At 36.3% G+C, this 22,567-nt stretch overlaps 1 pseudogene; it reads right to left on the reverse strand.

Annotated features, from left to right (window-relative positions):
• Positions 1 to 8,207: 8,207 nt before the first annotated feature.
• LOC109680424 (olfactory receptor 2G3-like) lies at positions 8,208 to 21,994 on the reverse strand (annotated as a pseudogene).
• Between the last annotated feature and the right edge of the window lie 573 nt (positions 21,995 to 22,567).

Here is a 22,567-nt window from a genome sequence, read left to right on the forward strand (position 1 = left end):
ATTCATTAAGTAATGTGTTTATGGACATCAAAATGGAGAATCAAAAATAATTTTAAAACTATTGAATTGGGGGGAGAAATTACCCAAGCAATGTATGTACATGTGACTAAATGAATAATTTAAAAAAACTATTGAGTTGATAATTATTTTGTTTTATTTTAATTATTGAGATCATTTTTGGTTTATAAAACTTCTTATCTCATATTATTTCTTATAATATTTATTTTTCCAACATTTTTGAGCTGTAATTGACAAATAAGTATGCTTATCGTGTGCAATATGATGTTCAATACATATACATTGTGAAATGGTTATCACAGCCATCTAATTCATTTCACATGGGAGAATAACATTAGTGTAGGTGATTATGAGTCTACTAGAATCACAAGTGATATCAAAATCATCTAATTACTCTTCTCATATCTACCTAGTAAGATCCTCCAAAATATTTTAAGACATTTGGTTTATATGGAATTATCGTAAGAGTGCCTTCTATTACTACCTATTACATTTTGTTCTGATTATGCTGAAGAGTAACTCTAATCTGAAGAGAACAAGTTTTTACATTGCAGGTTAAATGTGTAGGCATTTACCTTCTGTAAATTCAAGTCTGACTTGTGGCTTGAATGGAGTCCATGAATATAATACAAGGAGAGTGACTAGACATTAGTGTGTATGTGTGTGTGTAAAATGCACATAATTTTCAACCCAAAATAGAATTGTGAAAGGTTACCTTTTCCATTTCTTTTTTTAAATTTTTACTTTATCATTTTTACATTTACTTACATGTGTCTACATTATTTGGCCCTTCCCCTATTTCACCCTCTCGTTATCCCATTTTGCTGCAGAAAAACATAAAAGACAATAAGAAAAACACAGCGGTTTTGCTAGTTTAAGATAAAGATAGCCATACAGGGAGATTCCTTGTGTTGTCTCCATGCATATGTGTATTACAACCCAAATTGGTTCATCTCTACTAGATTTCTTCACTACTTCCTAGTCCCCTTCCCATAGTAGCATCTGCCAGTTTAAGATTGCTATTTTTGCTCCTATACAGTGAGCATATCAACTACATTCAAGTTTTTGGTTTCCTTCCCTTTCCCTATCCCTCCCGTGCATGGTCTCCTCTTAGTGTGTGAACCCATGTCCAATAATATTACTAAACAAAGGCTATAAAATGCTGTTAAAAGAAGGAAGAATTGTATAAAAGTAAATCTCTTTTCTTTTGACCAAAACGTCAAGAACTTTCTTCCTCCTGAGCACTTTTTTTTCTGATCCTCCTTGTGGTGTGAACAATGATTATCTTTAATGAAGATGCACAGAGCTTGGATCTCTGAAAGGATTCCTGTTGGATCCATAGGAGAGACACAGTGAATCAGGGAAGTAGCTGATTGAGACACTGCTGACCCATAGGATTTGCAGGCAACTCAAGAGAGACTTAGACATGGTGATAAGATACTAAGACAGGTTACTTAGGGATGGGCACATGGCTCATGCCACTAATCCCAGGTACTTAGGAGGTGGAAATTGGGAGGATTGCGGTTTCCTGCTAGCCCAGGCAAAAAAAAAAAACTACAGAAAAACCATACCAACAAACAAGTCTGGCATAGTGGTACATGGAAAGTGAAAGTAGGAGGACCACAATCTAAAGCTGGCTGAGGAAAAATCAAGACCCTAACTGATAAATAAAGCAAAGCAAAAAGGAATGTGGATGAGGCTCAAGAAGTGTGAGACCTGAGTTCAAAACCTCAGTACCATAGAAAAGATTACTTACATTCTCTAGGTCATGTCCCTCTCCTTTTTACAATTACCAGCATGTAGAGAATGGCAATGGCAATGGGACTTAGCATCTGCATTAGAGTTTCTCTCCTGGAGTGAATGTTACTGCCCAATACAGCGAGCTTGATGAAAGCAAATATTTCCTCCTCTATTATCCTTGGAGAAAATGAAAAATACATAGAGATTCTTCCAAGACTTTGGGGAACAGCACATTCAAACCATTAATTAATATGGAGTTGATTAGTGCAGAGAACTTTGTTTTCTCAAGGAAGAAACATAAAGGAAGGTATTTCTCAACAGGATACACGATGTTTGTCCTGCCAGACAATATCATTGGCAAATTCTCTCACCCACACTCAGATCCCTACATTGCATATGTTCTTATATTCATTGCTATAGTTGAAGAAAAATCAAAATAAAACAAGGTCTTTGCTTTTTGAGTTAGCTATATTATTTGGACAATGGATTTTTCCAAGCCAGTTATCTTTTTGAATATTTTTCAATGTCAATAATAGTAACTATAACAAGACTGTATCAACAATGCTTCATCATTTATTTGAATAAATTATACATTTACAAACATTAGATTTCTTTGAAATTTTATTAGAAATTATAAACTGATGAGACAAAATATTTTTTAATTAAATGTAAGCCTTATAATTAATAATTTAAATATATGCACATATTGTGATATAGTTTAGCGACTATATGTTGTAAGCTGCAGATATAATTTTAAATTTTATGGAGTTAAAAAATCCATCTATTTCCTATGGCCTCAATAAGCAAGAGTTTCCAATCCACTCATTCCAATTGAGTGATTAGTTTTGTCTTATAATCAACTGGAGAAAAAGGTACATACTACCATGGCTTTTTATTTGCTTTACAAATATCTTCTGAATCTCAACTTTATACAAGTATTTGTCTATATTTTATCCCTAGTCTTCAAGTTAGAGTCGTAGTTTGCAGTTAAATGTCTATGTAATTTACTCTTTCATGTATATTTCAGTTAAATTGATGATTCAGAAATCTAGTATTATGAGTAATTACTATCCATTGTGTTAGTGGATTATCATTTGATCCATTGTATGATGCATTGAGTTCATCACTGATTTTACATACTAGTGATATGAGATGTTATTTCAAAGTCGTTTCAAAGTGTTCAAAGCTTATGAATCTTTCAGTGACATATTTCCCAGATGCTGATTGCATCTATTAGTGCAAATTGTATTGCTTCTGCTACTCTTGCTTTCTCTATGTTTTAGTTTCACATGACTTACACACATTTTTAAACTATACCCAATTATTATTTTAACATTTTATTTAGTAATATTTTTAAAATAGGGGTAAATAATTGTGATCAGTGTGGGAAACTGTGACTTATTCTTGACATATTGGGAATTTTCTAATATTTCTCTAATGAAAAGGAGAGTAGATTTTGTCTTGAGATAAACATTTTCACTTTTTGAGTAAGTTTCCCTGTTGTTTCTTACTATGTCTCATAACTTCTAAGACTCAGTAAAATATTGTGATTTTAGTCAATGAATTTGCATCAGTTGGAATCCAATTCTAGAACACAGATGAAATCAAATAAATAAATATACCCTATACAATTTATTTTAAAATACAGGTATAAATATAAAGAAGTAAAAGATTAAAATGACAATGCAATTGTGTACATAATAAAACAAAATATACATCTATGTAAATTGTCAAGTACAAATTCTTTACTTCAAATCTGCATTTGAACTTCATTGTACTAGGAAGCTACAGAGGGAAAAAGGATGAAAGTTGGAAGAGAAGTAAAAATATAGAAACAATATAAAACCAGAGAATATCCTTGCACTGATCATAGAAACAATATAAAACCAGAGAATATCCTTGCACTGATCATTGTAATAATATGACACACAAGCACAGGAGTGTGATGTTATATTTGGATGTATAGTGGTCCCAAAATTCATGTGCTAAAGGCTTTGTGTTGACAGTTGATAGGACCTGTGGAAGTGATTGGATCATAACAGCTCTGACTTCATCAATGAATTAATGTACTTATGGAGTCATTTGGTGGCATTGTTGAGCGGTAGTAGAGACATAGGAGGTGGGGACTGTTTAGACGAAGTAAATCACTGGGGGCATGTCTTTGAAGGGTATACCTTCCGCCCTCCCCCTCCCCCTCCTCTTCCGCCCTCCCCCTCCCGCTCTTCTCTCTCTCCCTCTCTCTCTCTTTCTCTCTCTCCCCTCTCTCCTTCCTGGCTACCACACCATGATGTAGGAAAATTTTCTCCATCATATCCCTCCTCCATGATGCTCTGCCTCATCTCAGCTAAGGAATCAGCTGACTATAGACCAGAATCGCTGAAATCATGAGCCAAAATAAATCCTTCCTCCCTCAAATTATTTATCCCAGATAATTTGTCACCATGACAAAAAAACAACTAACTCATATGACTAATATTTCTTCCCCTGAGGTCCTAAAACTTCTGACTGAAAATGAATAGCAACATAAGGATAAGTACACTGGAAGAAATATAGTAACAAATGTCTATATTAATAGAATATTAATCGTGATAACTACCTTAAATTCTATTTAAGGAGTAAATGTTTGAGTACATGAAAAGAAGACTTGTCTTATATTTTAAGTATCAAAATCCCACTGTAATTTTCTGTAATTGGCATAAATCTACATTATATCTGGAATAAAATGCCAAAATATTCTCCTTTAGGAAAAGGAGAGCAGGAGATGCTACTGGCACAAGAAATGAGGTGGAAGTAAAGTTCATATCATAAAATCCAAACTGTTTTAATACTAGAGTATTTTAAAATAATACTGTATTTTTATAATATTAAATCTTTTTATTGAATAATAAGAAATACACTTCTATTTATGTAAGTCATTGTCATAGACTATTTTCATAAAAAATCATATGACATGACATGAAAGTAGATACTATGCACAAATAATGTCTAAGACTTAAGTATCATTTCTACTTAAGTCAGTCTCATATCATCTTACCTAGTCCTGTTTCAAATTTCCATGGAAAATAATATCCCTGGTTCACAAGTGGAGAAAAGGAAGCTTAGGGAGGTGACTTGGCTCTTCCTTCAAAAGAAATAAGCACCTCACTCAGGATTTGGCTCTATGATTTTCTGGCTTTGAGTCATGAAAGCAGAACCCACAATTTAAGAATGATGTATAAAATGGGAAAGGCATGAGGCTTATCACAATGGTTCATATTAGGGGCCATCATTTTATGAAGATCAATAAAAAACGAAAAACACTATGTGCAAATTATCTGTTTTTGGAAACTCAGCAAATAAAATTTAAAATGGATTATAATACTATCTCATTTTCAAGTCTGAGAGAGAAGGAGGAAGAGAAACTGAAAGAGAGAGAAAACCCAGATCACTTATGAATTTCTTTGAGAGTAATCATGTTTGTCTGCTACGAATGTCTAAATAATACTGAAGAATCTGTTGTTTAAACAATAAAAATTTATTTCCCACAGTTCTGAAGGCTGGAAGTCCAAAATATGATGCCAGCAGGTCTGTTTTCTCCTAAAGTCTCTCCTCAGGACTTGCTGAGCTTCCACATGACATTTTCTCTATGTATACACATCTCTCTTGTCACTTCCTATAAAGAAATGAGACTTAATGAATTATGATCCTGCTCTCATGACTTCATTTAATTTTAATTACTTCTTTAAAAATCTTATGCCCAAATATTGTCATACTCAGAGTCATAAGAATTGAGGGAGACACAATAAGCCCATTACACTCTATCCTCCATTTTCCCCAAATTCATGTGTTATAAAAGGGATGTGAGAGCATAGGCTTCAGGAGAAATAAAATCTTAAGACTTTCATTTTGACTTCTAGACTCTGAAACAATGAAAAAATTAATTTCTGTTGTTTAAGCCACCTATTGGTTACAGCAGTACAAGCTGACTAAACACAGGTTTTGGTAACAGAAAGTAATAATACCTAAAAGTGTAGAGGTTCCTTTGGAACTGGGAAAGCAGGAAGAGTTCTAAGGTACATTTTAGGAAAAGCCTAGATTGCCTTGAAGACACTATTGGTAGAAATATTGACAATAAAGGTGATTTTTTAAGTTTCAGTTGTAAATGGGGAGTGTGACATTGAAAACTCAAGAGTTTATCCTTGTTTTAAAGTTTGAGAAACCTCTTTGAACACTGACTTTGGAATTAATAATGTAAGACAGGACTGTAAAATAGATACGGTAGGGATCAAATCCTAAGCCTATTCAGGACAGTCTAAATAGAACACAATTTTCTCTTTTCAACATATATTTGCAGTATAATCCTCATAATTTCTCACATAGCTAGGCATTCAATATGCTTGTCTTGTGCTTTAATTATGCAATGAGTATGAATTTAAATTTATTTTTTGTTTTATAAGTCATGACATATCTTTCATAGGAAAATTATTTGTTACTTGTGGACAGTACTACCTTCTTCTAATTCCTACAGTGCTAAATATACTATGGTTCATAAGTTATTATTGATTGAACTAAAATGAATAAATTGCTGATACATTAATTTATAACCTATCCATTTTTGTTCACACATTTTTATCTAAGATATCATTCTTGTAGGGAATGGAACACAGGGTTATTTTCTTTCATATGAACTTATTATTGATAGAGTTTGTATGTGAAGAACTAAGCAAGCATGTTGTAAAATTGAAAAAAAATAAGAGAGGATAGTAGAGGAAAATAGATGACTCAGATATGCAAGATAAACATGAGAAAAATATAAATATGGATAACTATACAGGTAAATACGGGATAATTCTGGTGTAGCTTTTCAGAAAACTTTGCCAATCATGGCCACATGTGATAATAGTTACAGTGAGTGAATCCACATTTTAGGTAGGGAGGTGAACTAGATGACTAAGTATAAGGTGTGTTTCAAAATGTTTGGTTAGAGTATCTTTTAGACTTTGAGTTACATGTTAGTGTGAGAAATACATTCCCCTCCATACTCTGGCAATGGGAAATCTCAGAAATCAAAGCAAGAAATAAATTACAATTGTGTCACAATCTTTAATATTTCTGCTATGTCAGAAAAATTACTTCACAGTACATTAATTACCTTGGCTTGTATATAAAAACGTGCATGTTTACGTAAAGCAAGTAACAAAACTATTTTAGATGTCAAAATCAGAATTCACCTGATTTTGCAAAAGAACTTATTAAAGTGTTAATAGTCACTAATGACTACTCAGAAAATTTAAGCCTGGAAAACATATGTATCTCCCTCATCAAGAGTACTAAATCATACATTATGATCACCACTAAAGAAAATCAACAGTTTATTAATGATAAATGATACTTACTGAATCCTGATTAAGTGCTGTTGCTAAAAACACAACAAATATTTGAGGGTTACTTCATGTTAGAAATGAACTAACAGAGACTTTGGTCTCTCCTACTTCAAATACTGTCCTCTTTTTAATCACACTATAGTGTAAGTCCTTTTGGAAGTGATACCTTCAACTTTGTTACCATCATTAAAAAACAAATATGCCACACTTTTATAACTGAGAAAATAAATCACTTATTTTCTGTAATTACAAAGAGAAACATTGTAACTTATTTTTGTCATATTTTCAAATTATTTTTTCATTCATATACAAATAAAAGTGGATAAACAGTTACAGAATGAGAAAAAAATTCATTATATATAATTGAAAATAATAAGCCTACTTTCGATCACCTGATGGGGAATAATAGGAGAGGAAGTACAGAATATTAAAAACAGGCTATTTAGGCTGCATTTAAGTTTTTAATTATTATAATGGGATTACCCATGGGTAATTTCATTACTTTTTTATTCATAATCAAATGTGAATGAAAAGAAACCAATGAAACTTATACTACCTCAAGGAGGAACCTGTGTAATTAAAATCCAAATCCTCTAATCTTTCCACCATTCTCCACAAGGCAGATGATAGCATCCTATTGTGATAAATGGGAAAAGCTTACTAGAAAATGGTCATTTTCAGAAACTGGTAGAATGAGAACAGAAAGGAAAATGTAGAGTCATCAAGGACAATTGTTGTAAAGCATATTATAAAAATGGTAAGAAAAGAAGAAATAAAAGGTGAAAAAAAGGGTGAAAGAAGTAAAGAAAGGAAGAAAAACTGAAATGAAATGAGGAGCAGTAATGTTACAAACATTAAAGGGTTGGGGGGCGTATTGCCTCTCATAGGACTCAAAGGAATCTGGGAAGAGATTGAAAAGGGTAGTTAGTTCTGAAGCCTAGTGAGACACAATAATGCATAGTATATAGATTACAACTGTGTCCTAAATGCTGGTGAAGTTCTCAAGTGATTACACAAAATTATCTTTAGGATCCATTTGACATAAAAATTGGACAGTGTGTGTACTCTGCTTCTTATTTATGTACCTCAGTTTCTGTGAAATAGTCTTCCCAGAGAACCTTTGATCTTTTTATTCCTGTGTGTCAATGAGGGGATTAAGGGGTAGGGTGAAGACTGTATAGAAAAGTGAGATGTATTTCCCATGAGTGTGGGCATAAGAACTGTTGGGCTGGATATAGATAGCTGTGCTACTCCCTTAGAATGTGGATACTACTATTAAATGGGATCCACATGTCCCCAGCACTCTGTGCCAGGCCTGAACTGACTTGATCCTCATAACTGCCTTAATTATGTGTCCATAGGACATCAGTATCAGTGCTAAGGGCAAGAGGAGCAAGACCAATGAAACAATGAAGAGCTGGACCTCATTAGCATGGATGTTCACACATGCAAGCTTAATCATGGAGGGTACCTCACAGAAGAAATGGTGAAGCCACCAGTGTCCACAGCAAGGAAGCTGCAGAGTGACAGTGCCTTGGATGAGGGCATTCCCTATTCCACTTAGCCATGCGACCCCTGCCAGAGCCCGGCACAGCTATGGGTTCATCACAGCTGGGTAGTGGAGAGGTTTGCAAACTGCAGCATAGCGGTCAAAAGCCATTACAGCCAGGAGAACACATTCAGTGGAGCCCAGTGCCAAGGACACATACAGCTGAATGGCACAACCAAGGCATGTGATGGTCTTGGCTGGTCCTTTGAGGTTCCACAGCAGCTGAGGGACAATACTGGTGGTAAAACAGATGTCAACTAGGGAGAGGTGAGTGAGGAAAAAGTACATGGGTGTCTTGAGTTTAGGGTTTATGGAGGAGATCAGAATAATTACTGTATTTCCCACCAGGGTAAGCAGATAGGACATCAAGACAACCATGAAGAGTATCCTTTCTAGCTGGGGCTTCTTTGAGAAGCCCACCAGAATGAATCTTCCATGGTACTGCTATTTGTCATACCCATTACATTGTGTAGACAAGAATGAAAACATTACAAGAATTAAGAGAGTCACAATATTGATCCTTATAAAATTACTCATTGAAATACTGACTCTGAAATTACAGTGACCTAAGGCATAGATTTTGTTACAGTGTCTTCCAGAAGATTCAGCAGATTATGCTGAAGAAAAAACACTCTCCAGAAAGGCACATGGAGACTGTCATAGACAAAGGCTCTTCCTGCATGAAAGCTACTAGAAGCTGAGAGGGAAATTTGTCATAGAAGGAAATGAAACAAGAAAAAAATGGAAATGAGTAAAATGTATTTGGTCCTTTATAGCTGATGAGAAATCATTCAAATTAAATGGAAAAATTCAGCATCTTTGATGTTTAGTATAAAACATCATATATTTATATATAAATAGCATCTCCATTCTTTACATATTACTTTGAACTGGGCATATTTCTGAGGATTTTCTTCATATGAATAAGAGGTTCTAGAGATTATAGAGGCTATTTTTGCTGTAGTTTTAACCATTTTTCTATTAAGATCATAGCATATCTGAATGTTTAATCAAAGATGCTGGGGCTTGTGGAGTGACTAAGGTGGTAGAGTGCCTGTCTAGTAAGCATGAAGCCCTGAAGTCAAACCCCAGTACCAGCAAAAAAAGTTAAATGTTTAATCAAGTGTGCACATAGTTTCATAAACATTATTTTTAGGGATTAGTTAACTCATTAATCTACCAGATTATTTTGGATTTGAATTCATGCAGTGCATTCAAAACAACCCTCCTCCAACCCTCCTTCTTCTTTGGTGAGTGGTGTTTGGGAAGGGAAGCAGTTTTTTAGTCCAATATTTTGGATGAAAAGATAGGTGAATCAGTATGGAAGGAGAGGGAAACAACATAAAAAGTGGGCTCGTTAGTGATATGAAGGTGACTTCCTCAATGTGCATCAAACCTTCATAGGATTTTTTCCTTCTAGAAGACTGAACTGACAGCTTAAAAAAAACTTGAAATAGTTATAAATGCAATAGTTAAAATATATTTACTGGCTCAATACTTATACCCAAACACTGTATCTACATCTCATTTTTAGAAAAATAGACAATTTTTAAAGCACTAGCAAAAAGCACTCAAGCCTTTAAATTCTTCCCCAACAATAACTTCATATTCTGTAATTGTTTTATTACTTCTGGTGAAAATTAATAATTGGAATAAAATATATGAAATAATTCTCAAATACTGCTGCCATATAAGTCATTTCATTTATCGTGTAAAACTGTTACAGAACTCAGTGAAAATGATGTCATGGAAAGGGCCAGGTAAGGGATCTGGATGACCAATAACCAATAACTTTATGAAGTCCTGAGTAGTCTCTCAAAATAGAGAGAGGAGAGCACAGTAATAAAAAGAGGATGTGAAGGAAATATGTGTGTGTGTATATATATGTAGACATATATGCATATAATTATATATATTTAATATAACACATAATATAGTTCTAATTCTAATACACTCATAGTTATACATATATGCATGCAAGCACAAGTATCTACATTACATGCATGACTTTCCATTTTCTCCTTTTACTTCTATCAGAGGAATAAAATAAAGGTAGATATACCGTTCTTGTTCTAATCCTGCTCATGAAGACCACGCCCATCCCAATCAAATGAGATTTTCTGAAGTATTTTAAATACACAACCAACCTCAAGAGAATGTGATGAGAGATCCATTCAAGTCAGGGATCAGATACTTTTTCATCAGAATATGTTCGTTTTAGGTTTTCAGAAGAACTCTATTTCATTTTGATGCAAAATTTAACATTGCACTGTTCAATATTGTCTCCTTTTACCTGGATGAGATTCTTAAGTCAAAAAACTTGTCAAAAGTTAAGAATCATGCACATGGTATAGATTTTAAATCAATGAATAAATAGTGGTAAATTAGTTAAAACACAAAAAGAGTTTTATATTTTTGATACTTATAATCGAACTTTGAAGCAAAATGGAAATTTAAGCAATGGAGGCCAAACTGCTATTACCTGGAACAGACAAATTAGTGCCTGAGGACCTTGCATTGGTTGTAGGGGCTGTTTTGTGAGACTGGAGATCCCTGAAGATCAGAAAATCAAGAAAGACTTGAGAGGACAAAGTCCACTGAATCCAAGAATGTCCCAGGGACATGGTTTTCCCAATATGACAATTAACCTTAGGCTCTGTAGCATCCAAGCTGAACTGTCCCAGGAGATCTTTCTGAAAGATATTCTTTTAACTCTTCAATCTTTCAATATTGTATAAACATAAACAAAGCTGAAAAGATATTTAACTTCTGCCTTCATAACCTCCCAATGTTGACATTTTTTTTGTTTCAACTGTTTTCATGTTAAAATTCCATCAGTAATCTAGAATATATGTATTTGTGCACATATAATAAATACATTCTCTTGGTGCTAATTTTAAAAAACCTCTTTTTGTTGTTGTGCTGGATGGAGGTCATTAGCATTTACAAAGGTTTTTGCAATGTATCAAATATATCATATTTGAGTTCACCCCCTCCCTTCTCTCCTTCATCTCCCCTTCCCTGATTCCTGGAAAAGTTTCAACAGGCATCATTTTTGCATTTACATACATGGTGTATACATTACTTGGATCATATTCATCCTTCTACCCCCTTTCCCCACCATCTCCCCTCTCCCACCATTGCCACCCACCTGTCCCCTCACAACCTGTACCACACTTCTGTTTTCTGATTTCATAGAAGAAAAAACATAAAATATAGTAAGAGAAACATGACGCTTTTGCTAGTTTGAGATAAAGATAGCTACACAGGGAATTTCCTTGTGTTGTTTCCATGCATGTATGTATTATAACCCCATTTGGTTCATCTCTTCTAGTCCTCTTCACTCCTCCCTAGTCCCCTTGCCATGGTTTCCCTGGCCAGTTGAAGATTTCTATATTCATTCCTGTACAGTAAGCATATCAACCACATTAAAGTTTTTGGTCCCCTTTCTTTATCCCTCCCATGTGCTACCTCCCTTTATATTACCAGTGTCCCATAATATTGCTGCATTTGTTTTAGGTCTATAATCCACATATGTAGCTTTGGCCTTATGAGTCTAACTTCACTTAAGATGTTCTTCAGTTCCATCCATTTTCCTGTGAATGACAAAATTTCATACTTCTTTGTGGCTGAGTAAAATTCCATTGTATATAAATACACATTTTCTTAATCAACTCATCAGTTAGCAGAATATCTTGGCTATTTCCCTAGCTTATTGTGAGTAGTGATCCAATAAACATGGATGTGCAGGTGCATTTGTTGTAACCTGAGTTACATTCCTTCAGGTGTATCCTTAGAAATGGTATTGCTGAATCATTTGGTAGGTTTACTTTTAAGTTTACTTTTAAGAAGCCTCCATATTGTTTTCCGTAGTGTCTTACTAGCTTACATTCCTACCAGCAGTACATGAGGTTCCTTTTTCCTGCATCACTGACAACATCTGTTGTTGGTGGAGTTCTTGATGGAAGCTATTCTCACAGGTACAAGCTGGAATCATAGTATGTTTTTTCATTTGTATTTCCTATATAACCAGGGATGGTGATTATTTTTTCATGTGTTTTTTAGCTTTCTTCCTTTCAAAAAGTTCAGTTCAGTTGCCCATTTCTTTATTGTGTCATTGATTTTTTGGGAGTTTTATTTCTTGAGCTCCCTATGTATTCTAGTTATCAGTCCCTTGTTGGATGCATAGCTAGCAAAGATTTTTTTCCCATTCTGTGGGTGGTCCCTTCAATTTACAGACCATTTCTTTTGTTGTACAGAAGCATTATAATTTCATGTAGTCCCATTTGTCCATCCTTTCCCTTAGTTGCTGAGCCACATGAGGTCTACTGAGGAAGTCCCTGCCTATCCCTATTGCTTCCAGTGCATTCCCTGCTCTATCCTCCACTAACTTCAAGATTTCAGGTCTGATATTAATGTCCTCAATCCATTTTGAGTTGATACTTGTGCAGGGTGACAAACATGGATCTAGTTTCAGTTTCAGGCACATATCCAGTTTTCCCAACAACATTTGTTGAAGTGGCTGTCTTTTCTCCATCATTTATTTTTAGTGCCTTTGTCAAAAATAAGTTGGGTATAGTTGTGTGGATTCATATCCAGGTCCTCTATTCTGTTCCACTGGTCTTCATGTCTGTTTTTGTGCCAGTACAAAGCTATTTCTTTGTAATATAGTTTGAAGTTGGGTATTGTGATACCTCCAGCATTGTTTTTTTTGCTGAGTATTGCTTGGATATTCACAGTCTCTTATGTTTACAAATGAATTTTAGGGTAGATTTTTCAATCTTCTTGATGAACGTCATTGGGATTTTGATGGGAATTGAATTAAACATATAGATTGCTTTGGTAGTACATCCATTTTTACTGTGTTGATTCTACCATTCCATGAGCATGGGAGATTTTTCCACCTTCTTAGTCTTTCTCAATCTCTTTCTTCAGGGGTTTATAATTTTCCTTGTAGAGGTCATTCACATCCTTTGTTAAGATTACTCCTAGGTACTTGATTTTTTTTGAGGCTATAGTAAATGGAATTGTTTTCATATATTCTTTTTCAGTTTGTTCATTATTAGTGTATAGAAATGCTAATGATTTTTCTATGTTGATTTTATATCCTGCTACTTTGCTATAGCTATTGATGATGTCTACAAGCTTCTGAGTAGAGTTTTTTGGGTCTTTAAGGTATAGGATCATGTCATCTGCAAATAGGGATATTTTGACAGTTTCTTTACCTATTTGTATTCCTTTTATTCCTTCTTCTTGCCTAATTGCTCTGGCTAGGAATTCCAGTACTATATTGAATAGGAGTGGGGATAGTGGGCATCCTTGTCACATTCCTGATTTTAGAGGGAATGTTTTCAGTTTTTCTCTGTTAAGTATAATGCTGGCTGCAGGTTTTTCATATATAGCTTTTATAATGTTGAGGTACTTTCCTTCTATTCCTAGTTTTCTTAGAGCTTTTATCATGAAATGGTGTTGGATCTTATCAAAGGCTTTTTCTGCATCTATTGAGATGATGGTTTTTGTCTTTGCTTCTGTTAATATGGTTTATTATGTTTATTGATTTTTGTATGTTGAACCACCCCTGCATTCCTGGGATGAAGCCTACTTGGTCGTGGTGAATAATCTTTTTGATGTGCTGTTGAATTCGGTTTGCCATTATTTTGTTGAGGATTTTTGCATCAATGTTCATTAAGGAAATTGGCCTACAGTTCTCCTTTTTGGAGGTGTCTTTGCCTGGTTTTGGGATAAGTGTAATACTGGCTTCATAAAATGTGTTGGGCAATTTTCCTTCCCTTTCTATTTTGTGGAACAGTTTAAGGAGGATTGGTATTAGTTCTTTAAATGTCTGATAGAATTCAGCAGAGTCTCCATCAGGTCCTGGACTTTTCTTTCTTGGGAGACTCATTATTGCTGCTTCAGTTTCATTTTGGGTTATAAATCTATTCAGGTGATTAATGTCCTCTTGGTTTGGGATGATCATAATTATCTAGAAATCTGTTTCTTCAAGATTTTCAAATTTATTAGAATATAGGTTCTCGAAGTAGTCTCTGATGATTTCCTGGACTTCCATGGTGCTTGTTGTTATCTCCCCTTTTGCATTCCTGATTTTACTGATTTGGGTTTTTTCTTTCCTCATTTAAGTCAGGTTTGCCAGGGGTCTGTTGATCTTGTTTATTTTTTCAAAGAACCAACTTTTTGTTTCATTAATTCTTTGTATGGTTTTTTTGGTTTCTATTTCGTTGATTTCATCTCTTATTCTTATTATTTCTCTCCTCTGTTTGTTTTTGGGATTTGCTTGTTCTTATTTTTCTAGGAGTTTGAGATGTAACATTAGGTCATTGATTTGAGATCTTTCTGTCTTTTTAATATATGCACTCATGGCTATAAACTTTCCTCCCAGGACTGCCTTAGCTCTGTCCCATATGTTCCTGTAGGTTGTGTTTTCAATTTCATTAACTTCCAGGAACCTTTTAATTTCCTCTTTTATTTCATTGATGACCCATTGATTATTGAGCAATGTGTTGTTCAGTTTTCAGCTCCCTGCATGTTTTTTTGTTATTTTTGTTGCTGAATTCTAGTTTTAATGCATTGTGGTCAAATAGAATGCATGGTATTATTTCTATTTTCTTATGTTTGCTGAGGCTTGCTTTGTGCCCCTAGGACATGATCAATTTAAGAAGGTTCCATGGGCTGTTGAGAAAAATGAATTTTGTGTAGAAGTTGGATGAAATGTTCTGTAGACATCAACTAGGTCCATTTTCTCTATGGTATGTTTTAGATTTAGGATTTCTTTATTGATTTTTTGTTTGGCTGACCTATCTATTGGTGATGGGGGGGTATTAATGTCTCCCACTACTACTGTGTTGGAGTTTATATATGCTTTTAGGTCCTTCAGGGTATGTTTAATAAAATTGGGTGTGTTGACATTGGGTGCATATAGGTTGATAATTATTATTTCCTTTTGGTGTATTTCTCTTTTATTAGTATGGAATGTCCTTCTTTATCTCATTTGATCAATGTAGGTTTGAAGTCTCCTTTGTTCGAGATAAGTATTACTACTTCTGCCTGTTTTCAGGGTCATTATCTTGCCTTTCATCCTAACCAGTGCTTGTTTCTGTCAATGAGATGGGTCTCCTGTAAGCAAGAAATTGTTGGATCTTCCTTTTTAATCTAGTTTGTCAAACGGTGTCTTTTGATGGGACAATCAAGTCCATTAACATTCAATGTTAGTATTAATAGATATGTGGTGATTCCTGTCATTTAGTTGTCTTAGTTGTTTAAGGGCTTGATGGTGTGTAGTTAAGTTGATATTACTCTCTACTTTCTTGCCTTTTCTTCTCCTGTGTTTTGGTACTGCCTGCCCTTTCATGGTTATGTTGACTTTCACTTTCTGTGTGTAGAATCCCTTGCAGAACCTTTTGTAGTGGTGGCTTTGTGGTCATACACTGTTTTAGTTTCTGCTTATCATGGAAGACATTTATTGCTCCACTTATTTTGAATGATAGTTTCACTGTGTAGAGTATCCTAGGGTTGAAGTTATTTTCATTCTGTGCCTGGAAGACTTCACTCCATTGTCTTCTTGCTTTTAATGTTTCCATTGAGAAATCTTCTGTGATTTTAATGGGTTTACCTTTGTAAGTTATTTGTTTTTTCTCTATTACAGCCTTCAATATTCTTTCTCTATTCTCTGTGCTTGTTGTTTTAATGATAATATGTCGTGGAATAGTTCCATTTTGGTCAAATCTGTTACGTGTCTTGGTGGCTTCCTGTACCTGAATGGGCATAGTTTTCTCTAGATTTGGGAAATTTTCTGTTACTATTTTGTTGAATATGTTATGAATTCCTTTTGTTTGCACCTCTTCTCCTTCTTCAATACCCATGATTCTCAGGTTTGGTCTTGCATATTCCTTTCATAGGTCTTGAGTTGTCTAACATAGTTCTTCAGTTTTTCCTTTTATTACCATTTCATCTTTGAGTTCTGAGATTCTGTCTTCTGTTTATTCTAGCCTGCTGGACTGGCCTTCCATTTTGTTTTTCATTTCCATTTCATTCTTTTTTCTGAGGTTTTCCATATCTTGAGTCACTTCCTCTTAAATGTTGTCTATTTTCGTCCTGAGTTTGTTTATCTCTCTATTTATGATGATCTTTGTTTCACTTTGTTGTTTATATACTGCTTCTATAGTTTGTTTTATTTGTTCTTGAGCTTTCTCAAATTCTCTATTTTTGTTGTCTTGGAATTTCTTGAGTGTCTCCTGTAAATTTTGGTTGACCATATCCAGTCATCTCTATAAAATTCTCATTGATTACTTGCAGGATTTATTCTTTCAGATTGTTCTTGTGGGCTTCATTCGGTTCTTTGGCATAGTTTATCTTCATTTTGTTGGAGTCTGGATCTGGGCATCTGTTTTCTTCATTTCCCTCTGGTTTCTGTACTAATTTATTACTGGGGGGAGAATGGTTTCCCTCTTTTTCCCATCTTCCCGTCATTCCACTTGCTGCTGTTACTGTCCCTGTACTGTGTGTGATTTCATATTGTCTAGCTTGTAATAGTAAAAATTATGATATCTAGAATGGAAGGGTAAGAGGAGAAAGAAAGCAAAGAAGGTAGGGAAAAAATTGAAAAAGAGAATACAGAGCCAAAGAAATAAATAGGGATAGAAAGTGTACTAATCAACAGTGAGCTAAAGAGGCATTAGAGAGACAGAGAAAGAAAGGAAAGAAAAAAAAAATCCCAGGTTTAAATGCAATGAAGTTTCAGTCTTAATAATTCTGGTGTTACTCCTTTAGCATCCAGTCCTGGTGTTGATGTTTGAGTAGTAGCTCTGTCATTGTCTCATCAAAGGAAAAAAAAAAGAGCATATAAAACTATAAAAGAATAAAACTTTCAGGTCCAGAAACCACACCGTTTCAGTCTTAGTATTTGTGGTGTTGCTCATTCAACATCCAGTCCTGGTGTTGGTGTTTAATCAGTAGCACTGTAGTTTTCTTGCCAAGTGACTGGATCTGAAGACAACTCTGTTTGTCCTGCCAAGTGCCTGGATCTGAAGACAACTCTGTTTGAGGCTGCAGCTCACCTGCCACCTACTGTCAGCTGGCTGCTGCTGCAGGCTTTATTTATTGCAATTCACAGGGTTTGAGCCCTCACACTCACCTAGTCCAGCTTGCTTTGCTTATTTAGAGTTCTCCTGGACACCTATCCTTCTCTTTCTCCAGTGTAAAGTCCTGCTGGCTTATTTACAGTTGCAGGATTGTTTATTTACAGTTCACGTGGGGAATAGTCCCTCCCCCTCTCTCCCGCCAACGTGCAGCCCTTCAGCTACTGTTGGTAGACTTCCCTCTCCAAACTGTCTGGGTGGGGGTGGGGGTGGGCAGGGGTTGCTAAACCCACCTTCACTGGCGGTCTTGTTTATTTACCGTTCACATGGGGAACTGCCCATCCCCCTCTCTCCGGTGGAGCACGCCACAGGTCAGTGGCTGTTGGATGCCTTCTCCTCTCCAAGCTCTCTGGGGGAGTTCGCTAAACCTGCCTTCTCCAGCAGGCTTGTTTATTTACAGTTCGTGTGGGGAAGTGCCCTCCCCCTTCCTCCAGAGCTCGGGGCACCCTGCCCTTTTTGCTATGTGTCTTTTTTAGTTTCTTATTTATTATTCAGTTTATTTATTTATTTTTGTGGGGCAGGGGTCAGTCTGTCCAGGGGGCTATGCTGGTTTATCCCAAGGATGGCTGTGGGGATACCTCATGTCGCTTCTTTGCTCACCTGTTGGTCTGCATCTCCCAAGCAGGTTAGAAGCCAGTGCCTGGTGGCGCCGGAGCCCTCATGGTTTCTACATACATTGTGGTATGGGGAGGCTATGTGCAGGCTGGGGTTGCGGAGGTGTCGGAATTTTGCCTCTTCTTGGTGATTTTTTTCTGCCAGGTGTGTCTCCAGCATTTCAGCAAGATTTTTACTTTAAGGAACACATACTAGCTGCTTCCTCCCTCTAGTCGCCATCTTGGATTCTCCCTCAGAATATAAATTTTTAATGAAAGTTTATTTAGAGTTTTTAAAAGTATTTTATATACAAAAATAAACAATTCTGAAGGCTGCAGCTTCCTGTATTATTACATTGTGATAACATCTTGATCAAGAAAAAATATGAATAACACTCTAGAACAATCTTCATATCCACTTCCATGTGGTTTTTTTCCTTACCCTACATAACCATCACTATTATTTCTGAACTATGTATAAACAAATGCATATTTTTTTGTCTATGCTATCATTTATTTAGCATTATGTTTATGACATCTATTCATTTTGATGCTTTTTAACAGAACAATTTTGTATTGCTACATTGTATTTTGTTGTATGAATATGCCACAGCTTTAATGCACTGTAGTATTAATAGGTATTTGAGTGTTGAAGTTTTGTCTTTTATGAGTAATGCTGCTATGGATATTTTCATTTACATATCTATGCATACCTCTCTATAGATCTCTATCTAATCTATCTATCTATCTATCATCTATCTATCTTTCTACCTATCTAATCTTTGGGTGAGCAAAAATGTATTCTTTTGATAATAGTCTTGAAGTAGTATTTCTTAGTCACAAAGGATGCATGTGTTCACCTTTAGTAGACACCACCAAGTGTATGCCAAAGTTGTATTCCACACTATACTCCACAGGTAGATGCTCTACATCTATGCCCAAACCAAGTATTTGTTTTCCTTTTAGCTTTTGCCGTACTGGTAGTATGTATATGGTATCTTATTATGATTTTAATTTGTGCCTCTCCCAATGACTAATAAAGTTGACCAAATTACCTTATGTTTACAGGTCATTGAGAAATCTTACATGTGTAGTACATGTTCAAGTCTCTAGGCTTTTTCCAAATAGTATCTAGAAAGTGTCAGAAATTTGAAAAATAAAAGGAAGCATTCAAATACATCTGTATTAAGTACAACTAAGGCAACAAAACATGTAAGAAATCATAGCTTGTATACATGCTAACATGAAGTTAATGATATTATCAATTTTTTTAAAAAATCATAAATTTTGCCATATTGAACTTATACTAGAACTAAAGAATAAATAAATATAATTCTTGTGTGTGATCTGAAAGCAGACTTTTTAATAACTAGTATGAGAATATTTTATGGCTAAAAATCTCCTATTTTGCCATTTGGAAATGGTTATAAAAGTGACATTACATTCTAAAATTGCTATCCAGGAACATGGAAAGAATTCCTTCACAGTATGGGCAGCATAGATGAAAGAATAAGGAGGATTTTCTGCTTTAGTAGTACTTATGAGTCATCTCAGTATTACCATATTGATATCTTAATGCATATCAGACTTCTCTAGGTGTCAGGCACTATGTTTGCAGAGTCAGTACATGCATTGTCTTACTTACTTCTCACCATAGTATTAAGAAATTGGTACTATTATTCCATTCATAATAGATTTGGAAATTTTCCCATTTGGTGATTAAATAACTTGCTCTGGGAATTAGTCTGGTAGTATTCTACTGTTCATCATCTTAAACAACTTAAAACATTCTCCTAGAGCTCATAGAAATGTCCAATATCCTTCACATGATATATAAATCCTTCAGAGATTTGCTTCATTTTACTCTTCCAAGCATATTTCTCATGATTTAGGATTACATTTGTCCTTCTTACTACAATGGAGTGCTTGAATTCCTAGAAAGATCCATTTTTCTCAGTGTTTACTAATTAATGCTGCATGAAATATAAGAGAGGATTGAAAGAGGCTATGACTGGTTGGTTAAGACCTATTTGTGAAATAGATAAGTTGTAAGTTTGACTTTGAGAAGTAGATATCATTAATAAAGATTAATAAAAATCTGGAAACTAGTGTTTAAATATAAGTTAAGTGCAGGACAAATGACAGCATGTTGAGGAGATAAGAGACAAATTCAAACAAGATGGTAGAGAACCTGAGATCTTATGCTACTTTTGACTTTATTCTGTAATGATTTAGGAATCATTTAATATTAGAACAGCATAGTCATATATAGAAGAAAATTCCTATAGAATAATCAAAGTTATCACTGAAAATAATTAAAATATGAAAAGTTTGGAAATTTGGTCACAAGTATTTATACTTTAATTGCTTCAAAGAGTAGGGGGTAAACCACCTATGCTCTGTGGATCAGGTGTGAAGGTGTATGGTAAGGTTGAGAGTATATTATATACCCAAGGGCACCCACAGTCTTTAAGTGAAACTTTGCTTGACAAACCATTCATACTCTTAAATTTGTTTCAGCTCAGAGCTATGTATTTCTAATCATTTTGGGGGCCAGGATAGAGGATCTGAATTAGGACAGTGGTGGTATGGACAGAAGGAGGAGATGGAGAAATAGGATGTTAGAGGATAAGATGGAGAAGACTTTGGGTAAGGTAGATCTTAATATAATGCAGGACCCACAGTTAAAGAGTTCCTGCTGACTTAGAGGAGTTAATCAAAAAAAGGGGACACTGGGCATATTTAATAAATGTTGGTGGAATAGTCCTAGAAAGTGATCAGTGATATAAAGAAGATCATTAAATTGGTAAAGTGTATTCAGTTATTAGGATTGGAAACATATAAGTGCCATAAAAGTAGCTAGTAAATATTGAAAGAGTTTATGCAACAGGCTCTGAGTTAAACCCTAGCAGGATGATCACATTACCTATCACAACAACCAAGGAAATTTGAAAATCTTTAGTATGACTCTTGTAGAGGTCAGGAAACTGAGTTGACATAGCATACTCAAGTGCCTAAGTGCTACTTAGTTGATTAGCTTGGTAGAACTGGACTTTGAACCACCAATCGCCCCTCCCCACGTGGTTCCAAGGATCCAGATTCTTCATTGCAGGGACCACTGACAAGAAAGAGCTCTCCCACAGTGCCCTGCCACCCCCTTGGTGCCAACCTTCCAGAGGCACCTTGCTTGGGAGCCTGGGAACATCATTGTGAGGGGAGGCAGGGAAAGGATGCTGGAGCCTCTGGGGAGTTGGCTTTTGTACCCCTTCCTACCTCTCTTGCCCTGGAGTCCCCAAACCACAGCACAGCCAACTGGCTCAGAGATAATGGTGAACTGCTCCCTCTCTGTACGTCAATGCACAACTCTTCTGCCTGGTGACTGAAGCCTTGGAAATGAAGTTTGTGACGTCTTCGTGGCAACTGGCCAATGAAAAAGCTCCTGCCTGAGAAGCAGCCCTCCCCCATAGACTCTGCTTCTTCACACGTGGGGGTGAACAGTACTGTGGAGGCGCCATTTTGCGCTGTAGTGGAGCAGGAGGATTCTTTGAGTCCTTTGGGACCGCCGTTACAGTCCAACATCATTCACTTAGGAATGGCCTTCCTCTCGGCCAATGACCAGTCCTGGAGGACAGTACAGACCCCATGGAAGCCCCCCAACCTTCCCCGGAGCTCCCCTTTTTCAGACCCACCCAATTCTCGGAGTCTGTCCACCCTGTACTCCGCCCTCAAGAGGATTTCAAAGATGGAGGCGGCGGCTCCCTAAACCACTTTCCGTGTTCATCCGCCTCCATCCGAGGTCGAAAGGGGACGTCGCCCGCCCCGGCGGTCCCGACAGGAGGAGGGGACTCCCGCAGACCGGGCGCGGGCCGTATTGACGACGGCGCCCAGGATCGGGACTGGCTGGGTGTGAAGAGTGGGATTCCTCCGGTTCTCCGTCTCAGCTGGAGCCGCCGCCATTTTCTTGCAGTCCGCCTGCGGAGCGCGCCGTGCTGCCGGGAGTTCGCCGAGGAGACCGCTTCGTGCCGCCCGGCGGGGAGGTTGTCGCCTGGAGGGCCAAGGGCAGCGGCCTCCCCCCACTTCCCGGGTTATGCTGGGCCGGGCGGTGAGGGGAGCCGAGGCCACCCGGACTTGACCCGGCCGAGTGCAGCGCCC

Source organism: Castor canadensis, chromosome 8, assembly GCF_047511655.1.
Source record: "Castor canadensis chromosome 8, mCasCan1.hap1v2, whole genome shotgun sequence".
Taxonomy (NCBI): Eukaryota; Metazoa; Chordata; class Mammalia; order Rodentia; family Castoridae; genus Castor; species Castor canadensis.